Source organism: Loxodonta africana, chromosome 15, assembly GCF_030014295.1.
Source record: "Loxodonta africana isolate mLoxAfr1 chromosome 15, mLoxAfr1.hap2, whole genome shotgun sequence".
NCBI lineage: Eukaryota > Metazoa > Chordata > Mammalia > Proboscidea > Elephantidae > Loxodonta > Loxodonta africana.
Genome location: NC_087356.1, coordinates 83840520 through 83867702, shown reverse-complemented (window position 1 = coordinate 83867702; position 27183 = coordinate 83840520). Strand labels below are relative to the sequence as shown.

Sequence of the window (27183 nt, the reverse complement as noted above, 5' to 3'; positions counted from 1 at the left end):
TTTAACATGAGAAAGCTTGAGCGCAAGAACGGCCCGGAGCGTCATAGGCACTTGGGGAGGGAGAGTCATGTGCTGCTGTTTGTACAGTCGGAGCACCAGCATAGATTTACTCTTGACCTAATTTCATGCTGTTACTATAAAGGCATGTTTGATGCCTAATATAGAGTTGTATTTTCCAAGCACAGGGCTCTCGGCTATTGGAGCTGCTTGCTGTGGAGAAGGGAGGGGCGACTCGCTGTCACCCGCTGGCCCAGCCAACCCACCCTTCTCCACTGTTTACCCTACCGGCTCCCAGGCACCTCTGGCCACCTTTGGGTGGTGGTCCCACTCCTTTTCCTGTGAATCATTGCACTTGGAGGGCATCGGTGGTGTTTGGGACTGGAGGAGAGAACGAACCTGAGGCAGGTTTGGGTGGGAAAAGGTTGAAGCTCCTTCGCTCAACAAACATTTGAACACCTGAGTTAGACCAGACATTGTGCTGGGCCCTGGGGATGCAGCAGGACGCAGATGGGCCCTGACTTCTGCAAATTCCCACTGTACCAGAAGTGATGCTGAGTGGTATTCTTGCCTGCAGAGCAGCGTGGTACATGGAAGAAATAATTAATTAGGAGAAAAGAGAACTGAGCTCTTATCCTGGCTCTGCCGTGGACTTGCGTTATGACCTGGGACAAATTTGCTTTGTTTCTCTGCCTCTCTCAAATGTAGTGTGTGGGAATTGGGCGAGAAAAATGGCTATTTGGGGAGTTCTCTGGTTTCAAGCAAAGTGAAAGATTTTGACCTTGTATTGATGGTCTGCATTTTTCTCAGCCTTCATTTTCACATTTGTAAACTGCGATTTAATAATATATGATGGTCACGAGGACTAAACAAAAGAAAACATGTAAAGTGCTTAGCACAGTGACTGGGATGTAGAAAACATGCATTAAATGGGAACTGCTCACTGTTACTACTTCTAGATGCCTACGGTTTCTGCTCCTCACCAGTACACAAGTATTTCTTATACCTTTATTTAGAAGCTTACTCAACAAAACAATTTAAGTACCTATTGTACCTGAGGACCTCTGAAGAAAGGCCTGGCAACCTGTGTGTGAAAAGCCACAGCCATTGAAAACTGTACGGAATGCAGTTCTACTCTGAGCCACATGGGGTCGCCATGAGTTGGAAATGACTCAATGGCAACTTTTTTTTTTCTTTTTATGTCTGAGGAAGGGATTAAAGGTAAAGATCTTTTCTTTCTAAAAAACTGTTCTAGGAATTCAAAAGGAATGATTAAATTTTATTTTTGAGGATCATTTATTTAGAGTTTGGTCTGTGTCTAGCACTGTTGCTTTTTATATATTTTCCAATACAGTCATAACAGTACCATTAAGAAGTAGGCTTCACTGTCTATATAACTGATGAGGAATTGGAAACTCAGAGAGGCTTAAATAATATGACTTCTTTGGTGGTGGAACTGGGATTCAGATTCAGTTCCCCTAGTGGTAAGTCTGATGGGAATTTCAGGACACCCATTGTCCTTCTTGTTCAGAGTTGCTCCTTCCCCTTCAGAATTCTGTTTCTCTCCCTAATTGTCCTCATTCCTGATAGTCTGACTCCATCTCTGACTCCAAGTTCCCACTTACTTCCCCTCACTCCTATTCTTAGTTCCCACCATGTTTCTCCTTTATCACTGCCTATACCACTTCCCAGAAACCCTGGTAGCATAGTGGTTAAGGGCTACGGCTGCTAACCAAAAGATCGGCAGTTCAAATCTACCAGGCGCTCTATGGGGGCAGTTCTACTCTGTCCTATTGGGTTGCTATAAGTCGGAATCAACTCAATGGCAATGGGTTTGTTTTTTTGGGTTTATACCACTTTCCAGCTTCTACCCTGTCCACTCTGACTTCTCTCCCTTCTCCCTAGTGAGAGCGCCACTGCCATTGACAGAAATGAGTTAATAAAAACCAATGTGTAACTGAAACTTGGAAAGCCATAAATCGTCTTGTTTTTTCTAGGATGTTGGTAGCATCTTGATTTAATAGTTGGACAAACACAAGGGCCTATTTTATTCAGAGTTTACAGGCCTCAAGGCTGTTATTCCTCCAAATTTAATAGCATTGAAATTGCAGGGTTTGCTATAATTTGCCTATCGCTTTCTGCTCTACCATTGATGTTTATTGTCAGCGGGATGGAATCTCAATCCGACTTACTTAGATAACATGTCTGTTAAACATTTAGATAATTGTACCATCATTAACTTGTCACATTATTTTAGAGATTCAAAACAGAAGCGGAGTAAGTAGAGATACACCAAAGGGGGCGGAGGTGGGAGTTGGGGGAGGAGGAGGAGGAGGAGGAAGAGAAAACCTCTCCCGAGTTAAATAATCAGGAGATGAGAGAGTTGATTTCACACTCTCGGCATTTCATCGGAGGTGTCTCTCTAAGTTAAGGAGGTGTGTGCTGCAGGTTCCTCCTGCCGGGCCGGGGTGTCTCTCTCTCGTCTGTGGTGGCAGTTAGGCCTGCTGAAGGCCGGCCACTGGGGTGGAAGCTGAGGGTTTGATTGCAACAGTATTTGTAATTACAAAGCAGCCTAAACATCCAAAGCAAGGAGTCTGTTATGTATCTGACATGGAAAAATGATCACGATGTTCTGTGTGATAAAAGCAGGTTATAGAAAACAGGTTGTATCGTGTGATCTCTTTTAATATAAAATATAGAAGCCATCCTGTAAGCTTCTGTAAGGCTCTATACTATTTATAGCTATTATCTTTAGAGAATGAGATTATAGGGCAGTTGGGGTTTTTGTGCTTTTTCTACTTCTGAATAATAATAATAATAATAACATGGTATATACTTTTATATATGGAGTCCCTGGGCGGTGCAAACAGTTAACATGCTCAGTTGCCAACCAAAGGCTTCGAGATTTGAGTCCACCCAGAGATGCTTTGGAAGAAAGACCTGGCAAATTACTTTTAAAAAATTAGCCATCAATTCTACCCTGACACATGTGGGATTGCCGTGAGTCAGATTGGACTCAATGGCAACTGGTTATTGCTATAATTATATACACGATTATGATGATGATAATTATTGACAGGCATTATAAGTAAGAAAAATATTACCTTTGAGTCTCATTCATTCCATGGAGGCAGACTTCTAAAAAGAAAAACTACAAGTGCAAGTAGATGGGTCTTGAGAGAGGTCAAGGACGTACATATTTCAACGATGCTGTTTCCTACCATCAGGGCAGATAAATGCCAGATGGAGGCTTACGCGAACTGTGAATGGCCCTGTGCTAACGCTCAGAGACCACGACTCTTGTTCCTGTTCACCAAGGACATGGCAGAAGAAGTGGGTAGCAAGAGATATTTGCATTACACCTAAGTGAGGGCTGAGATCCTAGAAGGGTGACCAAGGCCAGGAATGAGTTCAGCTGGGTGTGGGGGTTGACCTGCCTGGGAGATTCTGGGAGCGACTAAATGTCAATAATAATGGGACACTGGGACTGGGATCCAAAACCACCCCACAGAAATTCTGAGGCCCATGTCCTCTGGTCCCATGGGGTCGGGAGTGACAAGGGTGACTGTAGCTCTGCCCCTCTGGCTTTCGACACCATGTTACCTCCTTTACCGCCAGGGCCTGCTCTGTGACCTAGGCATGAGAACTCTCACTGTCACCTTACACAGCCTCTGCACATCCTGGTGACACAAGGGAATAGGCAAAAAGAAACACAAGTCAGAAACCACGGATTCATGTTTCTCTGACTGTACTGTAAATAATGCAGGTGTTTGGAGGTAGGAGGGACAGCAAGGTAAATATTTTATAGCCTGTAGGCTAAATAATGTGTATATTTAGAAAAGCAGCTTAAATATTTCATATGCTGCAGTGCAGATTCCTGCTTTGAGGATGGATTTGAGGATGGATGAACTGGGCTGGTGAGGCCCGTGGGGTAAAGATGGGGGTACTTGGAGCCCAGGGTGGAAGGACAGGGAGTTGCCCTAAAAGTATGTGTGTGAGATTGGGGGTGTGGCAAGGACAGGCAATGACCATTTACTTGTAACCCAAATAGTGGACGTCTCCGTTCATCTTTTAAATACCCTGTACTCTTAAAAGAAAAAAAAAAAAAAAAGGAGAGAGGAAGACAAATGACAACCTAATAACAAGAATTTATTTTTAGAAAGCAACTTTGAACCCAAGAGAATTGAAAACTAAGTCCACACGAAAGCTTATACATGAGTGTTCATAGCAGCATTCTTCGTCGTAGCCAAAAAGTAGAAACAGCCCAAATGTCCATCAACTGATGAATGGGTACACAAAATGTGTGGCATATCCATACAATGGAATATTATTTGGTCATAAAAAGGAATGAAGTGCTGATAAACGTGTTACAACATGGACGAACCTTGAAAACGTTATGCCGAGTGAAAGAAGCAAGACACAGAAGGCCACATATTGTGTAATTCCATTTGTGTGAAACGCGTGGGTTAGGCAAATCCATAGAGGCAGAAAGCAGATTAGTGGTTGCCTAGAACAGAAGGAAGGAGGGAGTGGAGAGTGACTCCTGTTGGCTACAGGGTTTCTTCGGGGGTTGATGACCATGGTCTGGAACTGGACAGTGGTGGCCATGGTTGTACAACTTTGTTTAATGCATTAACCGCCCTGAATTGTATACTTGGAAAGAGTGTGTTTTACGGTAAGTGCATTATATCTCCTTTAAAAACAAAAGAAATTTCCAAGTATGTGGTTGCATTTTACAGACTCAGCCCAATCCTGCTGCATCACCGGGCTGCCTAGTTAGGTAACAGTTGCGTGACAGTGAACGTGCAACAGTGTAAGAGACGGCGGCACCTTGGGAATCATCTGATTCACAGAAGGCAACAGAGTGGGATGACTCTGGGATGCCTCCTTCTCTCCATTCCCCCATTTTCAGAAAAGGGAAGGAAAAAAGAATCAGATCAGGACTCTCAACAGGTGAAAGATAGGAGCCCGACACCAGCAATGTCAGGAGGAGACTGGGGAGTTGTGTTGATCTCAGCAAAAACCAACCCTATAGGCCTAGGAAGTCACTCTAACCCAAGGCAGGACACAGACAGTATGGACCCAAGCTGCCTGCTTAAGAAAAGAATTCACAGCTTGAAGCATGTCATCAGTGCCACCAAATTATGCATGTAGAAATTGTTGAATCAGTGTATGTTCCACTGTGAATATTCTCAGCAGCAACAGATAAAACTATAATCCAGAAGTAATATGTGTTCAGTATGGGAATATTAGCAAATACAGATGAACAAAAGAAAAATGTCACCTGCAACCCTACCATCTTTTTCCATTTTTCTTTTAAGTAAAAGCAGGGTGATAATATGCAGGGCAGAGCCCTGGTGGCGCAGTGATTCAGAGCTCAGCTGCTAACCAAAAGGTCGGCAGTTTGAATCCACTAGTCATTCCTTGGATTCCATTCCTTGGACGGTTCAGCTTTGTCCTGTAGGGCCGTTATAAGTTGGAATCAACTCAGTGGCGATGGGTTTGGTATAATATGCAACGCATGCTGTTCTAATCTGTAACTTGCATGCCAATAAACGGAGATTAAGTTAATCATTTGTAAGTTTCCTAGTAGTCTCCCCTGTGCCCATCCATTTCTTTCTGTTAACCCCGATGTGCCTTAGTTATGCACCGTGGGCATTAGCTTTGTGCTCCATGCTTTGGTGTGGGGACCAGGCTCCGGACCTGAAGGACCTTCCAGGGACTGCAGACAGGAGATGTGGCTAACAGAGATGCAGCCCGTTATCACTTCTTACCTGTTGCTTCTCCTGTCATCAAAATAAACTAGACTGGCCGGGCAGTTTTGCAGGCAGCTGTTTCCTTGGCCATTCCAGGCAAGCCTCTGCTTGAGATGCTGGAAACATACCCAGTCCCTACATTCGATCTTCGGTTTCCCTTTGGTTTTCTGAACGCTTGCAAATAGCCACTCACCCTGGGCAGGATCTGGGTAGATAATTTACCTCCTCTACTGACTTAACGAATGGCACTGCCTGGGGGCTGGGCAGACCGAGGAAAATATAGACATTAATTTCGAATGGCACTGCCTGGGGGCTGGGCAGACCGAGGAAAATATAGGCATTAATTTCTTTGCCAAAAGTAGCCAGTTAAACATCTGCATATGTTAGGTGTCCCAAGCCTAACTAGGAAAGGAGAGTCCCCAACAGGTGTTAGGAAAAAGGCTTTTCTTTTCTTTCTAAAAAATGTATTGTGATAATATATATATAACATAGAATTTGCCATTTTAATCATTTTTAAGCATACGATTCAGTGACATTAATTACATTCACAGTGTTGTTCAACCATTACTGCTGTTTACTTCCACAGCTTTTCAATAGCTCAAGTAAAAAGTCTGTACACATTTAGCGGTAACTCACCATTGCTTCCTCCCCCAGCCTCTGGTAACCTCTGATCCACTTGGGTCTGTCTGCATTTGCCTATTCTAGATGAATCATACAATACTTGTCCTTTTTTGCCTGCCTTATTTCACTTTTTCACTTAGCGTAATGTGTTCAGATTTCACCCATGTGGTACCATGTATCAGAACTTCATTCCCTTTTGTTGTTGGTGGGTGCCGTCAAGTCACTGTCAAACCACAGCAGCCCCGTAGAACAGAGTAGAATTGCCCCATAGAGTTTTCTTGGCTATATGCCTTAGGGGAGTAGATCACCAAGTCTTGCTCCTGACGGAGCCGCTGGGTGGGTTCAAACCACCAACCTTTCGGTTAGCAGGTGAGTGCTTAGCCGTGTGCCACCAGGAATTCCATTGTATGTATATACCATATTTTGTTTATCCATTCACATGTTGGTGGACATATGGGTTGTTTTCACTGTTTGGCTATTGTGAATAATGCTGCAATAAACATTGGGATATAAGTATCTGTTGGTGTGCCTGCTTTCAGTTCTTTTGGGTGTGTACCTAGGAGTGGAATTGCTGGGTCATGTGGTATTTAAAAACAACAACAAAAGCCTTCCTTTGAAGTTTCTTCCTCTGAACATGAGGAAATGTTACCTAACACAGTGACTACAGGGTTGGGGCAGAGGAAATGTTCCCTACCCCCACTAGGAGAAGATCCATTACAGATTGGAAATGACTTTGTCTCTAAGTGCCCGTTGTCAGATGGGATGCATTTTCCTCCACCGAACAAATATAAAATGCTTCCAGCCTCTGCCTCGGATTTTCTATTACTGTTTCACAGGGCTCCAGAGAGTTTTAAGATAGCAATTTGATTAAGCTTATGGGGAAGATCCCATCAGATAACATTCTTTTTCTGCAGGTAGAGATAATGTGTTCAAGTATTAAGTATGTTTTAAAGGTAATTATCTTTTCCATATTCATTTTAGTTACAGGAATTGAAAAGGGGGAGACATTGCCTCTAAAAGCTGCCTCTTGGGCCTGGGAGGTGGGTTGGCTTTGCCTTCTCTCGTCTGGGAGACACACTTAATGTTTTCGACAAATGAATGAGCACCAAGTGTTTTTCTATTTTGAAATGGCTTGGATCCCCTGTATCCAAAGAGGGGGCCCAAATGGCCAGGTCTTGGCCCCTGACCTTGTCCTGCTCTCTAGCTTGGAATCCCTGTTCTGGAACACTTTCTGGGCACCCACCATAAGCTCCTGGATGTCGGGAGGGGGCCTGGCTACTACTCACAAAGAGGACTTGCTTCACCCAACAGTGAGTCATAGCGCCACATCCCTCACTTGCCAGAAGTAAAGCCTGAGAGTTACTATTCACATATACTTGGCCCAGCGTTGGGGTGTATTCACATTGGAAGAGGCTAATTAGAGGCTCTGGGGGCAATGGTGATTCAGCAGTAGACTTCTTGCCTTCTATGTGGGAGATCTGGGTTTGATTCTGGCCGGTGCATCTCATAAGCAGCCATCACCTGTCCATCAGTGGAGGCTTGCGTGTTGCTATGATGCTGAACAGGTTTCAGCAGCTTCCAGACTAAGATGGACTAGAAAGAAAGGCCTGGCAATCTACGTCTGAAAATCAGCAAATGAAAACCATATGTATTACAACGGTCTGACCTGAATCCGGTCATGGGGATGGTGTAGGACCGGGCAGTATTTCGTTCCACTTTGCCTGTGGTCACCATGAGTCAGGCCCAACCAACTTGAGAGCAATTAACAACAACAGCATACTAGCCTTATAATCTTCAAAGATTGATGTGATGAGGACTACAGTGATCTTAGAATAAAGCCGTGTCTTCGTAGATGGTGAATCAAAATTCAAATATAAGGTATTCTGATGTCTCTGCCCCTTACCTATGGGACTTTGGTTTTAGCGTGTCCCGGGATGCCAATGCAACCCAAACTATGCCCTCTGCAAGGCCTCCCATCCCAGCTTTCCCAGCTCCTTTCCTTCCCTGGCTGGCTTCCTGTGTAGCTCCTGATGCAGCGCCCTGGCCTCGCATGTACAACTAAGGCTGTGCAAAAGCAAGCCAACTCCTCTTATGATGGAATAGAAAATAATGAGGGAATCAGAGCCATCCATTCAGCAACTAAGTAGTCAGCATCAGGTGGTGGCAGAAGCTAGGAGGAGAGGTACCCTAGGATTTTTGACTCAATGTAATCTGAATGGTTCAATGAGACAGGTCCCACATATGAACCGTTCCAGATCCATAACCCCTGATATGTAGAAAGTTTCAGAAGGAAGAGATTCTCCAAACTCTGCAGTGCCTTCCTCCCTGCATCCCATGGTTCTGAGCACCGACCATGGGCACAGGTGCTGGCATCCAAAGATACCTGCCTTGCTTGCCTGTCCTCCAGGAGCTCACAGACAAGAGAGCTAGGACAGAGCCAGGAGCAAAAAGGGTGGGTACCCAGCCCTGGTAGGGGAGTGGGCAGGGAAGGCTTGGGAGTAGGAGGGGGGAAATCTCAAACTGAATTTTACCTCTACCCATCATCCCTCCTGCTTAGGGTAAACTTACTTTGTGGGGTGGTAAGTTATTTGCTGGCCATTTCTTGCAGAATAAACCTTTGTGTGTATGCATGGGTGTATATAGGCTCGTCTCTAATTCCTTTCCTTTCTTGCTCTCCTGTTTCTGAGTTTAGTGGTGTCTGGGATTTGTGGAAGGATATAAAAGGACAAGACCGGAGACCCCAGTGCCTGGATTCAGAGCCTCCACATTCCAGGGAGCCTCCAGAGGCCCCTCTCCCTGGACCCTTCAGCTCCAGAAGGTCTTTGTGCTGCATCCTGGCCTCTGACCCTGAGGCTCTGGGAAGCAGCAGGTTGTTGACACTTGGACAATCATTTCTTGCAAGGCGACTCCTTCCCTCAGGAGTGCCCCTCTCTGCCTCCAGTGGTGACTGTTCCTCCAACTGGTAGCAAAGGAGGGAAATTATTAGTGCTTAGTCACAGTGGGAGGGAAAGAGGGGAAGTCTTCAGTTCCTCAGTTTCAGACCCCCCAGGCAGCCTCCCTGGACAGTTCAGCTGTCTCCATGGTCTACCCTCACCCAGCGTCTGCTAGCTCAGAGGTACTTACCTTCCCCAGGAGTGAGCTTCTGGAAAATGGGTTCAGCACAGAAGTTTCTGGCCTGGAATTCCTTCTAGCCTTCCTGTCGTGGGTCTCAGGTTTGTAGGGGTGCCCCATATTTCCTTACGGGGGGATGCGTGTTAGTCTGCTCTTGTAGCCCCAGGAATTAAGAATATCTCCAGCCCTTGTGCTGCTGCTTTTTAGGAGTAAGACCTTGGGCAAGTCACTTGTCATTTTAGAGGCTCAGTTTCCTCCCTGGAACCTTGGGCTCAAAAAACCACTTATCTAATGAGCCTGCTATGAAGCTGCATGATAATAGGAGGGCTTTGCACCCCAGGGAGCACTCTGGAAATGTATGGTTGGATTAGTGTGTTTTCTCCATGGGCAAGGCTGGCATTTTGTGTGTCTGATTCTTAAAGTTTCTGAGTAGGGGTCTCCCAAGCATTTTCTTCTCTCTCCTTTTGAGAGCATATCAGGAGGCAGGGAGGGAGGGGCAGAGAACTCTTACATTTTTTAAGTGCCATTGTGTATTCCTTTCCCCTTGGTCTTAATAAATAACTCTAACCCTGCAGCCAGGAGCTGGGATGTTCTGTCCAAATGAAAGCAAGTCTCTGTTTCCAGCAGCCAGGCATCCGCATTCAGTGTGCTGGGTCAGTACAATTTTTCCGGCAGTGAGGAAAAGCTCTCTTACTAAGCTACAGAAAAAATCTCCCTTGTGCTCTAATCCTGGAAGAAGCGGATTAGCTGGCCATATTTAACCTTTGACCCCGAAACAAAAGCGTTACCAAAATCTGTGACCAAGAGGCTCTGCCTTCTTCTCCCCACCCCCACTTCCCTGTTTGCTGGGGCTACTTTAGGATCTTGATAAACTTTTTGGGAGCAAGAGCAAAGGTTTTCCAGAAGGCAGTGTTGCTTTAGAAACATTCCAGGCCTGGTGCTCGTGGCCAGGGCTCTTGGAGTCCAAGGTGGGCTAAAGGACAGAGATGAGAACCTTGCACTACAAGGGGTTCAGGATTTGTGGATTGGATTTTAAAACTCCTCTCCTCTGAGACTAGCCTAGTCCCTGGCTGTCTTGGAGACTTGACTCTGCATGGTATGTTGATATTTAGACCCACATTCATCAGGACTTTCTTCAATGCCTCCTTCTACTCAGCTGTCGTATGACCTAAAAGTACTGGTTGGCTGGAAATATTGATTTCCAGATCCTTTCCCCTGCCAGGCAGAAATCCATAGACATTGTGGGTAGAGTGAGGGTGTATCTGGATCTGGATCATTTCCCTGGGTTTCAATCCTATCTTGTCTGTCATTTATTGTTACTGTGGCTTTGGGCAAATTATTTGAACTCTGAACCCCTGCTTCCTCATCTGTAAAATGGGTATAGTAAAAAGAGTACCTAGTTCCTAGAGATTTTTTTTTTTAAGTAGCAGGATACACATGAAGTGTAAATGTTTGGCAAATATTAGCCACTATTATCACTATTGAGGGCTTTGGTGCTTCTTTGGTAGAATTCTTACCTTCTATGAGGGCGACCCAGCCAGTGCACCTCATATGTAGCCATCACCCATCTGTCACTAGAGGTTGTGTGTTGTTGTCACGCTAAACAGGTTTCAGCGTAGCTTCCAGACTAAGTCAGTCTAGGAAGAAGGGCCTGATAGTCTAATTCCAAAAATCAGCCAGTGAAAACTCTATGGATCACAACAGTCCAATAGCAACCAACTGGCAATGGGGCAGGACTGGTGGCATTTAGTTTCATTGCTCATGGGGTCACCATGAGTCAGGGACCAACTCGACTGCAGCTAATAACAATAACCACAGCATTATCATTACTATCCTTGTCATCAATATCAACTTCATTGCTTCTTCCTCACTTCCCCAGGCCCTGGTTGGCTCCTGCCCCGCACATGATTTTTTGTTACCGTTGGTGACCTTCCACGTTCCCTGCTCTCCTTCCCAGTTTTCTTTGCAGTCATTTTCAGAGTCCCCCATTGGATGTGGAGGAAGGTTTGAGTTCAGTTCATACCAGGAAATCCAAGTTGCAGTGGGGGATTGGGAGGGAAAAACGCTTTATAAACTCACAAGGAAAGCTGTAAGACGAGATGGTCAAGGACCCAGCCAGGCCTGGGCCCGGATTATGGCTGGCCCCTGGAATGCCGAGAGGCCTCTTTTAAGAAGCCAGTGTCTATTTACAGTGTATCTCTCATAAACTCCAACGTTGGGGTGAGGGCAGGAGGACTGGCCCTCCTGGCATGTGATTGATTATCTGGTATTTGTGCCATTGAGGACTTGTCAGCGGTTTGGGGTCAAGGGGTCATCTCATGTGTCTTGCCGCCAATCCACCCCCTTTTGTACAGTGTGGAACGGGTGAGCTGTGCACAAAACAGCTTTTTCTTTTCCTTGGGAAAAGGGGGAGGGCGTGGGGGGAGTGTCAATGAAATCTTTTTTTTTTTTTTCCAACCTTTTCTGAATAGTGTCCTTTTAATTCTAAAGAACTTTTAATTAAAAGTAGCAGGAAAATTCATCTTAAGAAGGTTTAACTTACCTTAACAGATACTTTTGTGTCCCAAGAAGCTGAGAACGACTTTCAAAAAAAAAAAAGAAAGTTAGGGCTTTTTTGTGTGTTTCTCCCCCTTGCCCAGACATCTTCAAAGTTCCCTGGAGTCCCTTCCACTCTCTGTCTGTGTGAACCCCACTTGGAAATCCTGAAGGGGAGAGGTTATCCTTCTCGGGTAAAAGCTAGACCTTTGCTGTATTCACATAGCCGTAAAAATGACAAAGGCTTCATATTCTCTGGGCCCGCTTTCTCGTTTTATAGCGGAAGAACCTGACAGGTACAGACTTACCTGGATTCACACAGCCAGTTGATAGCAGAGTTAGGTAGGTAGCAGAAATCATGTTCTCCAACCCTTCCTTCTGGTGTTTTCTTTAGTGTCTGGAGTTGTTTCCTGAAGCTGAGGATGCGACAGGAAGAGAAACATGACGTTATTGCTGTTGTTTTTAAAACCTGGAGATTCGAGACTTGAGGACGACTTCTAAATTCCCTGGGCTGCAGGGGCCCCTGAGGGGCCACCCAGCTCATTCCCCTGTCTCTGAACAGTCAGTCTGTACTCATACCTCCCAGCGGAATTGCTCTCTGCCCCTTTCCTAAAAATCTGAAGAGAGAATGGCTCCATGTTCTCTGCTTGGCAGAAAATACCAGCGCCCCTCCCCAACTCCTGTCATGCTGATGGTCTGGATGTCCTTCTGAACAGTGAACCTCACTGTTCCCTGTTGTAGTCACAGCTCAGGAGTGGGCCAGCCATAGAATGTGTCTCACCATCCACCCATGTGACAATAGGGGACCTGCTGGAGCTGTTCACAGGCCAGGACACCTCAGTCTGGGCGCTGCTCCTGTGTGGCAGCCTGCCAAGGAGGTGTTTGTCCTCTTCAGACTCACCCAGGCTTCTTGGTTTGGGGGTGCCTCAGCTGATCAGGAAAAGGGCAGGACAGCAGAATTTCGCCTCTCTGGGACTCTCGGCCCCTAGCTCTCAGCTCACTGAACAAATGTGGAAAACTTAGGCAGAGGAGTTGTGTGCTTAGAGTCAGTTATTTGTAGGAGTTGCATGAAAATCATGTTCCCCATATTCCTGCGGGTTTTTTTTTTTTTTTTTTGTCCTCCCCCCGCCACCGCAGTTTAAAATGCAATACAAAGAATTGTCTTTTAAAGAAGAGCTTTAGAAACCCTGATTCCTTTCTGTTCCTTCCAATCCCACTCAGGTAAAACGAGTGAATACTAATTTGGACTGATGGGGCATCACTGGGAGGAAGACACGAACCTTGTGTAAGACCCAGTCCTTGCTCATGACAGGAGAAACAGCGCTGATGAAATTCTTACTGAGTGCCATGCACTGGGCTAATGCTTTACTTAGATTTTTTTTTTAGCCCATACGTCAACTTTTCAAAATGAAAATTCTTGTTTCCAGATGAGAAAGACAAGGGCCAGATGTGAGCAACTTTCCATGGGGTTTAAATATATAATAACCATTATAAAAAATCGGTTGCTGTTGAGTCAATTCCAGCTCGTGTCAGAGTATAACTGTGCTTCATACGGTTGTCAGTTGCTGATTTTTCAGAAGTAGATCTCCAGGCCTTTCTTCCGAGGTGCCTCTGGGTAGACCCAAACCTCCAGTTTTTCAATTTGCAGCCCAGCATGCTGTTTGTACCACCCAAACTCAAAAACTGGTTCCCGTCAAGTTGATTCGGACCCATAGTAACCCTATAGTACGGAGTAGAACTGCCCTATAGGGTTTCCAAGGAGTGGCTGCTGGATTCGAACTGCTGACCTTTTGGTCAGCAGCCAAGCTCTTAACTACTGCGCCACCAGCATTCCTTATGCCACCCAGAGACTCCAATAATTATCATAGCTGACATTGCTTGAACAATTATGCTGGGTAATATTAAACATTTTAAACATACTGTCTCCTTTAATTCCATTGCCGTCGAGTTGATTCCAACACATAGTGACTGTATAGGACAGGGTAGAACTGCCCTATAGGGCTTCCAAGGCTGTAATCTTTACAGAAGCAGGCTGCCACATCTCTCTCCCATACAATGGCTGGTGGGTTTGAACCGCAGACCTTTCTGTTAGCAGCTGAGCACTTAACTAGCCCACACCAGGGCTAACTGATACGGCATGACTCAAAATAAGAAGAAACAACTGCAAACATCCATTAATGTTTGGAATGTGGAACGTATGAAATATGAATCTAGGAAAGCTGGAAGTTGTCAGAAACGAAATGGAGCGCTTGAAGATAGATATCCTAGGCATTAGTGAGCTGAAGGAGCCCTGGTGGTGCAGTGTAAAGAGCTACAGCTGCTAACCAAACTAACCAAAAGGTCAGCAGTTTGAATCCACCAGCCATTCCTTGGAACCCCTATGGGACCATTCTACTCTGTTCGTATAGGGTCGCTACGAGTCGGAATTGATGTGATGGCAGCAGGTTTAGTGAGCTGAACTGGACTGGTGTTGGCTATTTTGAATTGGATAATCATATGGTCTACTATGCCCGGAATGATTGTCAAAAAGAACATTTCAAAATCTATCCTGAAGTACAATACTGTCAGTGATAAGACATTATCACCGATAATATGACAATTATTCAAATTTACACACCAACTGTAATGCCAAAGACGAAGAAACTGAAGGTTTTTACCAACTTCTCCCGTCCTAAATTGATCAAGCATGCAGTGCAATCAAGATGCATTAATAATCACTGGTGATTGGTATGCAAAAGTTGGAAACGAAGAAGGATCAGAAACTAATTTACTCTGTAAACCTTCGTCTAAAGCAGAATTAAAAAAACAAACAAAAAAGATCTTTAAAAAAAAAAAGAAACAGTATTTGGAAAACAGGGCCTTGGTGATAGAAACAACACCAGAGATCAAATGATAGAATTTTGTAAGACAAATGACCTATTCATTGGAAATACTTCTTTTCAACAACATAAATGTTGACTGTACACGTGAACCTCAGCAGATGGAATACACAGGAATGAAACTGACTACTCCGGAAAGTGACAGTGGAGAAGCTCAATATCATCAGTCAGAACAAGGCCGGGGCTGACTACAGAGTGGACCATCAGTTGCCCATATGCAAGTTCCAGCTGAAGCTGAAGAGAATTAAAACAAGTCCACAAGAACCAAAGTCCAACCTTTAGTATATCCCATCTGAACTTAGAGACCATCTCAAGAATAGATTCAACATATTGAACACTAACGACTGAAGACCAGATGAGTTGTAGGATGACATCAAGGATATCATACATGAAGAAAGCAAAACATTATTAAAAAGACAGGAAAGAAAGAAAAGATCAAAATGGATGGTAGAAGAGACTCTGAGACCTGCTCTTGATTATAGAGTAGCTAAAGTGAAGGGAAGAAATAATGAAGTAAAAGAGCTGAACAGATTTCAAAGGGCAGCTTGAGAAGACAAAATAAAGTGTTACAATGAAATACATAAAGACTTGTAGTTAGAAAACCAAAAGGCAAGTGCACACTCGGCATTTCTCAAGTTGAAAAAACTGAAGAAAAAATTCAAGCAACAAGTTGCAATATTGAAGAATTTTATGAGCAACATATTGAATGACACAGGAAGCATCACTAGAAGGTGGAAGGAATACACAGAGTCACTGTACCAAAAAGAACTGGTTGGCATTCAGCCGTTTCAGGAGATTGCATATGATCAAGAACCAATAGTATTGAAAGAAGAAGCTCAAGCAGCACTGAAGGCATTGGCGAAAAACAAGGCTTCAGAAATTGACGAGATACCAATTGAGATGTTTGAACAAACAGATGCCACACTGGAAGTGCTCACTGGACTATGCCGAGAAATTTGGAAGACAGCTACCTGGCCAACCAACTGGAAGAGACCTATATTTGCGCCTATTCCAAGGAAAGGTGATCCAACCGAATGCGGACATTATTGAACAATATCATTAACATCACACATTATAAAAATTTTGCTGAAGATAATTCAAAGACAGTTCCAGCAGTATATTGACAGGGAACTGCCAGAAATTCAAGCAGGATTCAGAAGAGGATGTAAAATGAGGGATATCATTGTTTATGTCAGATGGATCCTGACTGAAAGCAGAGAATACCAGAAAGATATTTACCAGTGTTTTATTTACTATGCAGAAGCGTTCAAGTCTGTGGATCGTAACAAATTACGGATAACATTGTGAAGAATGGGAGTTGCAGGACACTTAATTGTCCTCACGTGGAACCTGAACATAGACCAAGAGGCAGTTGTTCAAATAGAACAAGGGGATACTACGTGGTTTAAAATCAGGAAAGGTGTACGTCAGGGTTGTATCCTTTCACCATACTTACTCAGTCTGTATACTGAGCAAATAATCTGAGAAGCTGGACTATATGAAGAAGAATGTGGCATCAGGATAGGAGGAAGACTCATTAACAACCTGCAATATGCCAATGATACAACCTTGCTTGCTGAAAGCAAAAAAGACTTGAAACACTTATAAGCACTACAACCTTCAGTATGTATTATACCTCAACATAAAACAAAAATCTTCACAACTAGACCAATAAGCAACATCATGATCCATGGAGAAAAGATGGAATTTGCCAAGGATTTCATTTTACTTGGCTCCTCCATCAATGTCCATGGAAGCAGTAGTCAAGAAGTCAAATGATGCATTGCATTGGGCAAATCTGTTGCAAAAGACCTTTTTAAAGCGTTAAAAAGCACTTTGAGAACTAAGGTACGCCTGACCCAAGCCATGGTGTTTTCAGTCGCCTCATATGCATGCAAGAGCTGGACAGTGAATGAGGAAGACCGAAGAAGAACTGATGCCTTTGAATTATGATGTTGGTGAAGAGTACTGAATATACCATGGACTGCCAGAAGAATGAACAAATCTGTCTTAGAAGAAGTACAGCCAGAATGCTCTTTAGAAGTGAGACTGGCAAGACTTCATCTCATGTACTTTGGACATGTTATCAGGAAGAACCAGTCCCTGAAGAAGGACATCGTGTTTGGTAAAGTTAGCGGCTCAGCGAATAAAAGGAAGACCCTCATCAAGATGGATTGACACAGTGGCTGCAACGATAGGTTGAAACATAGCAACGACTGTGAGGATGGTGCAGGACCGGGCAGTGTTTTGTGCTTTTGTACATAATGTGGCTGTGAGTTGGGGCCAACTGGATGGCAGCTAATAACAACTTCTTTAATTCACTTAAAAACCATGAGATAGTAGGTACTAAAATTCTCATTTTACAGAGGATGAAACAGGCACAAAGGAGTTAGGTGATTTGACCAAGGTCACAGAACAGTAGGGAATGGCAGAGCTGCATTTGGACCATGGTGACTGACCGCAGAGTTCACAGTTAACTACTACTCTGCCTCTTCAAGGTGCACAGCTGAGTAGGAACCCAGAGCTCTCTGATACCAGTGCTCATGTTTTCCTTTTCCCACTATCCTAAGTTTCTGTAGGAACACTGTATATACCCCTTGCCGTTGAGTCAATTCCAGCTCATAGCAACCCTATAGGACAGAGTAGAACTGCCTCATAGGGTTTCCAAGGAGCAGCTGGTGGATTCAAACTGCTGACCTTTTGGTTAGCAGCTGAGCTGTTAACCAGTGTGCCACCAGGGCAGACATACATAAATCAGCCAGAGATCACCAAAAGGTCACTATGTAATCAGATGCCAACCTGGGTGGTGCATTGAGAGGCATTTAGAGGACAGTGTTAAGGAGGAGAGAGTATTTAGTTTTCATCTCTGGACTCCCATAGCGCGGGGAGAAGTGCCTTAGTCATCTTTATATCCCTGGGACCTCCCCCAGGACCTGGTATATGTTAGATGTTCATTAAATGCTGATTAAGTAACAAAGAAAAATTTAATGGGTGAGGTGGGATTTGAACTGAATTTAAGTTTTATGAAAATGATAGCCATAACTTTCTATCTTTTACTGCATGCTTAGCAGGTGCCAGGTGCTCAGCTAGGTATATTATTTATGTTGTATCTAACCCTTAGAACAGTGCATTGGGTATTATTATCCCCAAAGTAAACAAGCTGAAAAGATATCCTGTATCTTGATCAAGGATTCAGAGCCTTTTTTTTTTTCCTGATTGCAAAATCCATTTCCTTTCCCAAAGCAGATGAAAAAGCATGAGGGAAGGGGAAAAAAAGCATATGAGAGTGAGAATGGCAGAGAGACTTCTACGACTGGCAGGGAAAGTGGGGAGAAGACATCTGGCATGGGAAGTATGAGGTGGCATGGTGGACCTGGAATGCCCAGGGGAGGAGCTTGTCCTTTTTTTTTCCTCCTTATGGTAGGGAGTTGTCTCTTTGATACAAGGATTTCTGGTTCTGTGAAGTTAGCTGCATCCGGTTAATTGAATTTATAATGTGGCACCAAAATGCGAAAAAGAGTTGTCTTTTATGTCCCTTAATGAGTGCTGTAAAAACAAGTAGTGAATCTAATTCTGTGAATGATCCTTTATGACTTACCTGATAACTAGTAGTTGTCCAACACAAAGGACACATAACTCCGTTTGGACCTACACTGGCTGCCTGTAGTATAATAACTTGTTTTAATAGTTACTGTCTTGTACCTCTTTAGTGGTCCCAGGATTAAGTGGTTCCCTTCTCCGCTACCGCCTCTGGTTGAGAACCAGGTTCAGGTGCCTCATTCTGGAGGATTCAGGAGAAGCGTCACTTGGCCTGCTGGCCCAGGTTGCCCACGAATTCACCTCTGAGAACTGGCTCTTACCAAGAAGGGGATGGGAAGCAATATCGTGGCCCATTCAGATGTCTCTCTGGTGGGAGGTATCGATTTCACCTGGATGTTGCCTTCTGTGTTGGGGAAGGGGTAGACTCTAAGAAAAAGACATCTAAGGATTGTAGGAAAGGAACTCCTTTATCTTTGCCATACAAGAGGCAATGAGCTTAAAAATGGGGGGAGGAGGAGCAGCTTAGGTTAAATGTTGATGAGAACTTCTTGAGTTGCAAAAATGTTCCTAAAAGAGACTGATGAATCGCCATCTCTAGAGCTGCTTCTATTGTGTGTGCACATATCCATGAACTTAGCTTTTTACTTTTCTTCATTATATTTTTATGTTATCAAAAGTTTAATTTGAATTACTTTATGATTACGAAACTTAAAACTAATAGATATTTGCTATAAAATTCAAGCATTATCCATGAATACTATTTAAAAAAAACAGTATGTTTTAGGTGAAAGTTTAAACAGCTAATTAGGTTCCTTTTTAACAATTTTTACTCAAATTTTTTGTGAACATTGGTCACAATTTTCACAGTGTGTCGGCATTCTCATATTTCCACTCTTGTTTGTTCTATTTCCATTGATCTAGCTTCCCCTCCCCTCCTTGCCTTGTCATGTTTGCTTTTGGATAAATGTTGACCATTCGTTCTCATATAGTTGATTGTTGAAAGGACACGTTACTCAGGTGATATTGTTTATTTTATAGGCCAATTATTTGGCTGAAAGGTGACCTCCAGGAGTGGCTTCAGTGCCAAATTCAAAGGGTACCTTAGGGCAGTAGTCTCAGGGGTTTCTCTAGTCTCTATCTGTCTAGTAGGTCTGGCCTTTTTTAGGAATTTAAGTTTTGTTCTACATTTTTCTCCCATTCTATTCGGCACCTTCTATTGTGTCCCTGGTCAGAAGGGTAGGTAGGTAGTGGTAGCTGGACACCATATAGTTCTGGTCTGAGGTTAGAAGAGAATGTGGTTGTGTAGGCTGTTGGTCCTGTGGACTAGTTTCTTCTCTGAGTCTTTGGTTTCCTTCATTCTGTTTTGCTCCATATGAGTAGAGACCAATAGTTGTATCTTAGGTGGCTGCTTGCAAGCTTTTAAGACCCCAGACGCTACTCACCAAACTAGAGTGTGGAACATTAACTTTATGAACGATGTTAGGCCAGTTGACTAAGTTATCCCACGACACTATGGTCCTAAGCCTTTTCACCAGTAAACCAATCCCGTGAGGTGTATGTTTAGGAAGTCTCTGTAGCTGTGCGCCCTACATGCTTTAGTGTATACATGGATCTGTGAATACTATTTAAGAAAAATTGGCCGCTCCTTTCTGGGGTAGTCAGAGGCAGGGGACTGGACTCAGTGGCCAGTGGTGCCAATCCAGAAATCCAGAGCCTTTTGGCATAGAGAAGCCCATAAACAGAGCAGCCAGGGTGAGGTGTCAGGGAGTTGATGAAGGAAGACCGAGATAAGGCTGTGGTTGCTATTTGTTAGCACCTCTTCCCACTTTATCTTGGGTGAGAACAGGCCCTGCAGACCAGAGCCAGCCTTTCTGTGGAGCTGCTGAGCTGTGAAAAGAACGTTTACGGGCACTCCCTCCCTCTCTGCCCAGCAGCCCTTTCTCCCTGGTACACACGTGTGCATCTGTAAAGGCAACCACTTTGGTGTGTTCGGTGGGTGGATACAAATGCGAACAAGTCCCTGATCTGGGTGCTTATTTCTTCCTAGCAGAGCTGCGAGGTAGGCTGGGACATTTGTCACCCCTGATTTGAGTCTTGCCTCTGCTGGCCTTGTGCCCCGACTGGGCCTTCCTCCCCCTTGTCCCACCCTCACCAGGCTAGTGGATTGCTGTTAGAGTCAACAGGGGCTCTGACCTGGTGGTTACCTTTGGTCAAAAAGAGGCTGAGTGTCAAGGACAGGGAGAAGGGCCGCTGCTCCAGTCCGGTATTTGGACACTGGTGAACTTTTGAAAGGGAGTGCCCATCCAGCTGGTCTGAAAGGACCTCTCTGGGGCCCAGAGGAACCTTCTGGCAAGACATTGTACTGTCAGCCTAAAAACAGCATATAGCATACACATTGTTCACTCTGTTAACGTACGGCTAGAGATGGAGGAAAATAAGAAGCACCTCCCCATCTGGTTTTTCACAGATGTCGCTAAATGACCTCTACTCTTACTTTCAGAAGAACGAGGACAGCTGGCCATTCATTCATTCATTCAACACTCATTACATGCCTGCTATATACTAAATGCAGAACATACAAAGATGAGTAAATTCCAGCCTCCGGATGTAGGGAACTCAGAGTTGTGAGGAAGACAGACATATAAGCAGGTCATTGTGATGCTGAGCACCAAACCAGAAACAACCAAACCAGTTGCCATGGAGTTGACTCCGACTCATGGGGACCCCATGTGTTTCAGAGTAGAACTGTGCTCTATAGGGTTTTCAGTGGCTGATTTTTCAGTAGTAAATCTCCAGGCCTTTATTCCAAGGTGCCTCTGGGTCGGCTTGAACCGCCAGCTTTTCAGTTAGCAGCCAGGCTCATTAATGGCTAATGCGTTAACCGGTAACGCGTTAACCGTATTGCACCAATGCTGAGTATGTTGTTGGTAGGTGCCGTCAAGTCAGTTCCGATTCATAGCGACCCTACGTACAACAGAGTGAAACACTACTCCATCCTGCGCCATCCTCGCAGTCGTTGTTATGCCAGAGTCCATTGTTGCGGCCACTGTGTCAGTCTTATCTCGTTGAGGGTCTTCCTCTTTTTCACTGATCCTCTGCTTTACCAAGTAAGATGTCCTTCTTCAGGAACTGATCCTTCCTGATAATGTGTTCAAAGTAAATGAGACGAAGCCTCAGCAAGAGATATTTGCGCACAGGGTACTGTGGGAACCCAGAGGAAGGGTGCACAGCTGATCCCCAGGGGACAGATAAAGCTTCCTGGAGAAGACGACACCATAAGGTTTTAACAAAGAAGTGCAAACTGCTCGGGACGAAAGGAGAGCTAAGCAGAAGAAGCCAAATGATGTACATTTGGAAATGGAGTGGGTGTTGCTTAAGCGTCATGTCTGAGATAGACTAGCAGATGAGGTTGGACGTGTAGACAGGCCAGACCTGGTCTCGTTAGGCCATATTGAAGGAGCCTAGATTTTATCCTATTGGTGATAAGGAGGCACATTAAGTTTTTAAAAAGGAAGTTATAAGATAGGCCAAGTTTCTGACAGGCCATTCCAGTGGTTCTGTGGAGGTTAGAACTGAGTGAGAGGAGCCGTATTTGGGAGCCTCTTGTGATAATCCAGGTGAGGGGTGATAGACATGGCCAGCACCTACCTGCAATGAGAAGGAACAGATATATTTGGAAAGTAGATAACAGAAATTGGCTGGATTGGATATGGAAGGGCAGAGGCCTCCAGGATGATACCCAGGCACCTAGTTTGGGTGACACAGTGGATGTTAGTGCTCACAACTGAGGCAGAGACACAGGAGGGAGAGCAGGTTTGGAGGGAGAAGATGTGGATTTCAGTGTTGGACACATGGAGTGTAAGGTGCCTATGGAGCATCTGAGGAGCTCTGGTGGTGAAGTAGTTAAGCTCTCAGCTGCAAATCGAAAGGTTGGCAGTTCAAACCCACCAACTACTCCACGGGAGAAAGATGTTTAGCAGTCTGCTCCCGTAAAGATTACAGCCTTGGAAACCCTATGGGGCAATTCTGCTCTGCTCTCCAGGGTCATTACAGGATTGCTGTGAGTCAGAATCAACTAGACAGCAACAAGTTTGGGTTTGGTTTTCTTGTTTTTTGGGGGGGAGCATCTGGGGAGCAGTTAGATTTATGGATTTTATGCTCAGAGGAGAGGTCTGGGGCTGGTGTCCTGGTTCTTAGCCTCTGAGTGGTCACTGAGACCCTGAGGATAGAGTAGGACAGATTATGGGGCAAGAAGCCTTGTGGGCCAAGGGAAGGGATACTGTAAGGAGGAGAGTGGGGTGAAGAGCATTGTTCAGCAGAAAAGCATCTCACCCCTAGTCAGCTCCTTAGGTTCCATGAAAGGCAAGGAAGGCAAGAAGAGTAGGAGCTCAGGTACTGAGGGCTTCTCTCTGGAGGAGCCCATGGTATGGCCTGGTGCAAGGAATCTCACAGACAAACTCTCCCCAGCGTGGGGAGGCCCTCTACCAGGCAGCTTCTGGCATTGTCTAGTCACAGGCATCTCCTGTGAGCAGTGCCCTGCCCCTGTGGTGAGAGAAGAGGCTGACGGAATAATCTCAGTACTGGCGAGGTTTTAAGGGATTACAGATCTACCTCCTGCTTCTAGGGGGATGGCAAAGTGCTCCAAGAAGGACCTGCCCTGTGGCGCAGGCCTTCCTGGCAGTCTGGCCCAGACCTCTAGGATGGTCTAAGCGAACCCTACGTGCTGGTCTTAAGACCCCACATGCCATCCCTTTGCATGTATCTCTCTCCTGAGGTTTATTCTGCTCGGTTTTGTCTCCTTCTCCAGAAGGCCAGGGAGAGATAGAATGGAAATGCCCTGATTCCTCCCCCGGGGTCCTGCCCTATTTGGCTTTAATTTCTGTAAAGCCACTATCTACTTCCCCTCTCCCACAGAATCCCCAAATGATCCTACACTTGGGACATTTGTCTGCTCTCCCTTTCCTGCCCTACCGCCCGCCTCCCCCCATCAGTGGCTTGACACTTTGGGCTCAGCTGTTGAGTGATTGACATAAAGCCAATCTATAAATAAAGTCTTTCTCTTTTCTCATAAAGACTTTGTGGTTGAGTTTGCCTTCAAGGTCAAGATTAGACCTTTCTAAATAAACACATATCAAAGGATCATTAGCAAAGCAGCACTGTTAAATTGAGATATTAACTCCTGTCAGCTGCCTGCTTCTTTTTTGTTCTGTAACTCATGACTGCAATAGGTTTTTATTATTTTGTCCTTAGGCAGTAGCATCTGGGTTCTGTAGAGACTGTAAAAATTAAAAAGCAACACAAATCATTGCGAGAGAAAAGCAGTAAATTCAATGATAAGAATTTAAAATTAAAATGTTTCAGCGCCTTTATATTCTGCGAAACATGAAATGAATGAGTTTGTTGCCTGTTGCCATAAACCTAACCCAGCTAATCGTCTGCTTGAGTTTTTTCCTGTCTCCCTCACTCAGCATCATCAATTCTGCCTTGGCACAAGATGAGACATAAAGTGAAAGTGTGTGTGTATGCGTATGTGTGTGTGCGTGTGTGTGTAGTGAGGTTCAGGCAGAGGGGCATGCCCACCTCATTTGAATGAAGGAGACAACACCAGGAGGTTCATCTGGTGGGGTCGGGGTGGGGAAGGAAGGGGTTGAAGATAAACACATCTCCATGGATTTGAATGCCCCGTTTTCTTCGCCTTTTGCAGTTACACACACGTACACACAAAACCCAGGTCATAAATGTAAGCAGCAACTTGTAGCATCTGAGTTAGAGCCTAAGGAGAAATTTCATGAGCAGGTCATGATGCTGCATTAGGCATCTGAGCAGGTGGGCAGCTCCTTCCCATCCCAGAGATAGCTGTGCCTGTGTGTAGAGTGCTGGGGGTGGCATGAGGTGGCATCTTAGGCTCTTAGGCTCTTTATTCTAGGCAGAAAATTCAGGCTTGTGTTGGAGTCATTCCTTTGTACTGTAATTACTGTGCCAGTGAGGGTGATAAAATTTTGGCTTTCTTGCTCTGAAAGAGCTTTAAAAAAAAAAAGATACAATGGTCCCTATATTAAATGGGAGTTCCTGGGTGGTACAAATGATTAGTGTACTCAGCCACTAACCGAAAGGTTGGAGGATCAAGTCACCCAGAGGCACTTCGGAAGAAAGGCCTGACAATCTAATTTCAAAAGACCGGCCATTGCAAACTCTACGAAGAACAGTTCTACTCTGGGTTCACCATAAGTCAGAATTGACTTGACGGCAACTGGTAGGTTAAACAACTAAAGAACAATTTAAGGCAGCTGGAAAAAAGGATGTATTGTTGGTGTACAAGCCATACACAGAAGTCCCAGGGAGCATGCACAGTTGTCAGAGTTCAAGGAGAGCTTTCAGGAGATACGTGGCCTGGAGCAAATTCTCAGGTCTGTCTGGCTGGGGTCCTGGAAGGCTTGGAAAGCCAGGGGCAAAAATTCTGGGGGTGAATTAGCCATGGTGGGGGCCAGGAGAGTGAGGGGGAGCCGTGCAGGTCCCTTTTCATACACCCCATCCCAGTCTGACTGCTGTACCCACAGGCATGAGGGCAGAGCCCTTTGTCCCAGATGCACTTCCCCAGCCCAAGGAGAGGTGAGAAAAGAGAGCCAGGTCTTGGCTCCCGTCAAAGGGAATGAAGGGAAGTGTGAAGATTAGGGGACCGAGGGGTCAAGTTAAGAGGGTATGACTAATATGGCCGGTCATTTGGATAGGAGAGCAGCCTGTTCTCTGCGCCCAGATGGTTCTTGGAATAAATCAGCTCGAGCAGAAGCAGACTCCCAGTACAAGGAAGTTTGTGCAACTGCTTGCCTGCTATTCCATAATGACATAAGCCAGGCCCCTGACCCTGAATAGCAGCCATTCATATCTCTTCTGTGGGTGTTGGAACAGGGTGATATGTGTGTGTGCACATGCATGTGTGTATATGTGTAAATGTGTCACTTTTATATATTCTTCTTCTTAAAAATGAGGGTATGAGTGTTTACATGGGAGGAAGGGTCATACAGAGACTTTTAACTTTCAATTCCAACCCGGGTAGTTTCGTAATTTATCTTGTATTGAAGTTTGTCTGTCAGTAGATTGGAAGTTCTGCAGGGGTGGGGACTGTGTTTGTCTGACTCATCAATGTATCCCAAGTCCCTGCCTAGCGCAGGGGCTGGTTCGTAGGAGGCACCTACTGAATGCGTAGGAGGAAAGCTCTAGCAGCGTTCTTCTTTTTCTCTGTTGCCTCATGGTAAACCCCCATCACATTAATTCATTGGTTAGTTAGTTAATTATTAACTGAGTGATTCCTCACATGGTCCCTAACTGGGAACAGTTACAGAAGTAAAGGAGATGGGGTGGGACAGCCATTAGTCACTTAGAAGGTTTTGAGCGGTCCAAGCACTTTATGTCTATACTTGGTGGGGATATTCCATAGATAGCCTAGCTTCAAAGAGGGTTGTTCTATCATAAAACTTTTCCAAGTAGAAGTCTGCCTCAGTTTTCCTGGTCAAAGATTTGCAGGCACACACAGGACATAGAATACATGTAAGCATCACAATGTGTTGTGGCAATTTTTCTCTCACAGAGGCCAACATGCAACAGAAGAGGCAGCCCTCTCCCCTTTCTTCCCTAAACTCTCCACCCAAAGTTTTCTACCCTTTATTTTATTTTAATTTTTTTATTATTGTAAAAAAAAAAATAGATGACATTTGCCAATTCAGAAACCCTGGTGGTGTAGTGGTTAAGTGCTACAGCTGCTAACCAAGAGGTCGGCAGTTTGAATCCGCCAGGCGCTCCTTGAAAACTTGATGGGGCAGTTCTACTCTGTCCTATCCGGTCGCTATGAGTCGGAATCGACTCAACAGCGGAGGGTTTTTTTGGCCAATTCAGCGTTTTTTGAACGCACAGTTAATTCAGTGACACCGATTACATCAGTCATGTTGTACAACCATCACCAGTATCCACTGACACATTTCCCATCAGCATAAACAGAAGCTCACTGCTTCCTGAACAACGATCCTCTCTTCCTCCCTCCCTCCTGTCCCTGGTAACCACTATTAAACTTGGATCTCCATACACTTGCCTAGTCTAGGTAATGCCTATTAGTACCATTTGTTTTTTTTTTTCATTTACAGAGTCCACTTAGGCTCCTATGGCGTCAGGGAGAAAAGGAAGAAGTTAGGAGTAGGGGTAGGAAATAACCAAGCAGCAGTATCACTGAATAAATAAGGATAATCAAACAGATACTCCCAGGAGAGAGTTTTCTTTCTATGAAGATGTTAGTTAATATGAACGCTCTGGCCTCACACCCAGGGGCAGCCTTTCTGTGTGACTATGGATGACTGCTCATCCCAGCCCTAAGTAAATTATACCAGTGGGGTCAGCATCACAGCTCCTCCCCTGAGGTATTCTGGGCCGTCTGTCTGGAACCTGCCTGTCCAGACATGCAGTAAGTTGCTCAGTCTAAAATCAAGTGCATGTTCAACAAACAACAGGAGAGGTAGGCAAAGACATTGTGGACCTAGATGAAGTTGAGTGAGAACATGTTGCAGGCACTCCACACGTTCCCCTTTCACCACATCGCTCTCTCGTGCCATTCTGATCTTCTACCAGCCTCACCCTATTTCAGAAGACCCAGAGCTCATGTAGTTGCCAAAATGCCATATTCGGGTGGTTTGGGGTCGTTCTTTCTCGTTCATACCTGGAATCGTGTAGAGCCCTCCTGGCCCATTGCTTGGGTGCTT

The 27183-nt window shown here is 44.9% G+C and overlaps 1 protein-coding gene and 1 long non-coding RNA gene across 2 annotated transcripts in view; both read left to right on the top strand.

Moving 5' to 3' along the window:
- Positions 1–27183, top strand: part of ZBTB16 (zinc finger and BTB domain containing 16) — a 231499-nt gene that overhangs the window by 168235 nt on the left and 36081 nt on the right. The window lies entirely within an intron of this gene.
- On the top strand, positions 9478–14859 carry LOC135227844 (uncharacterized). Its single transcript, XR_010318031.1, has 2 exons — positions 9478–9586; positions 12415–14859. It is a non-coding gene; the product is annotated as an uncharacterized LOC135227844 (long non-coding RNA).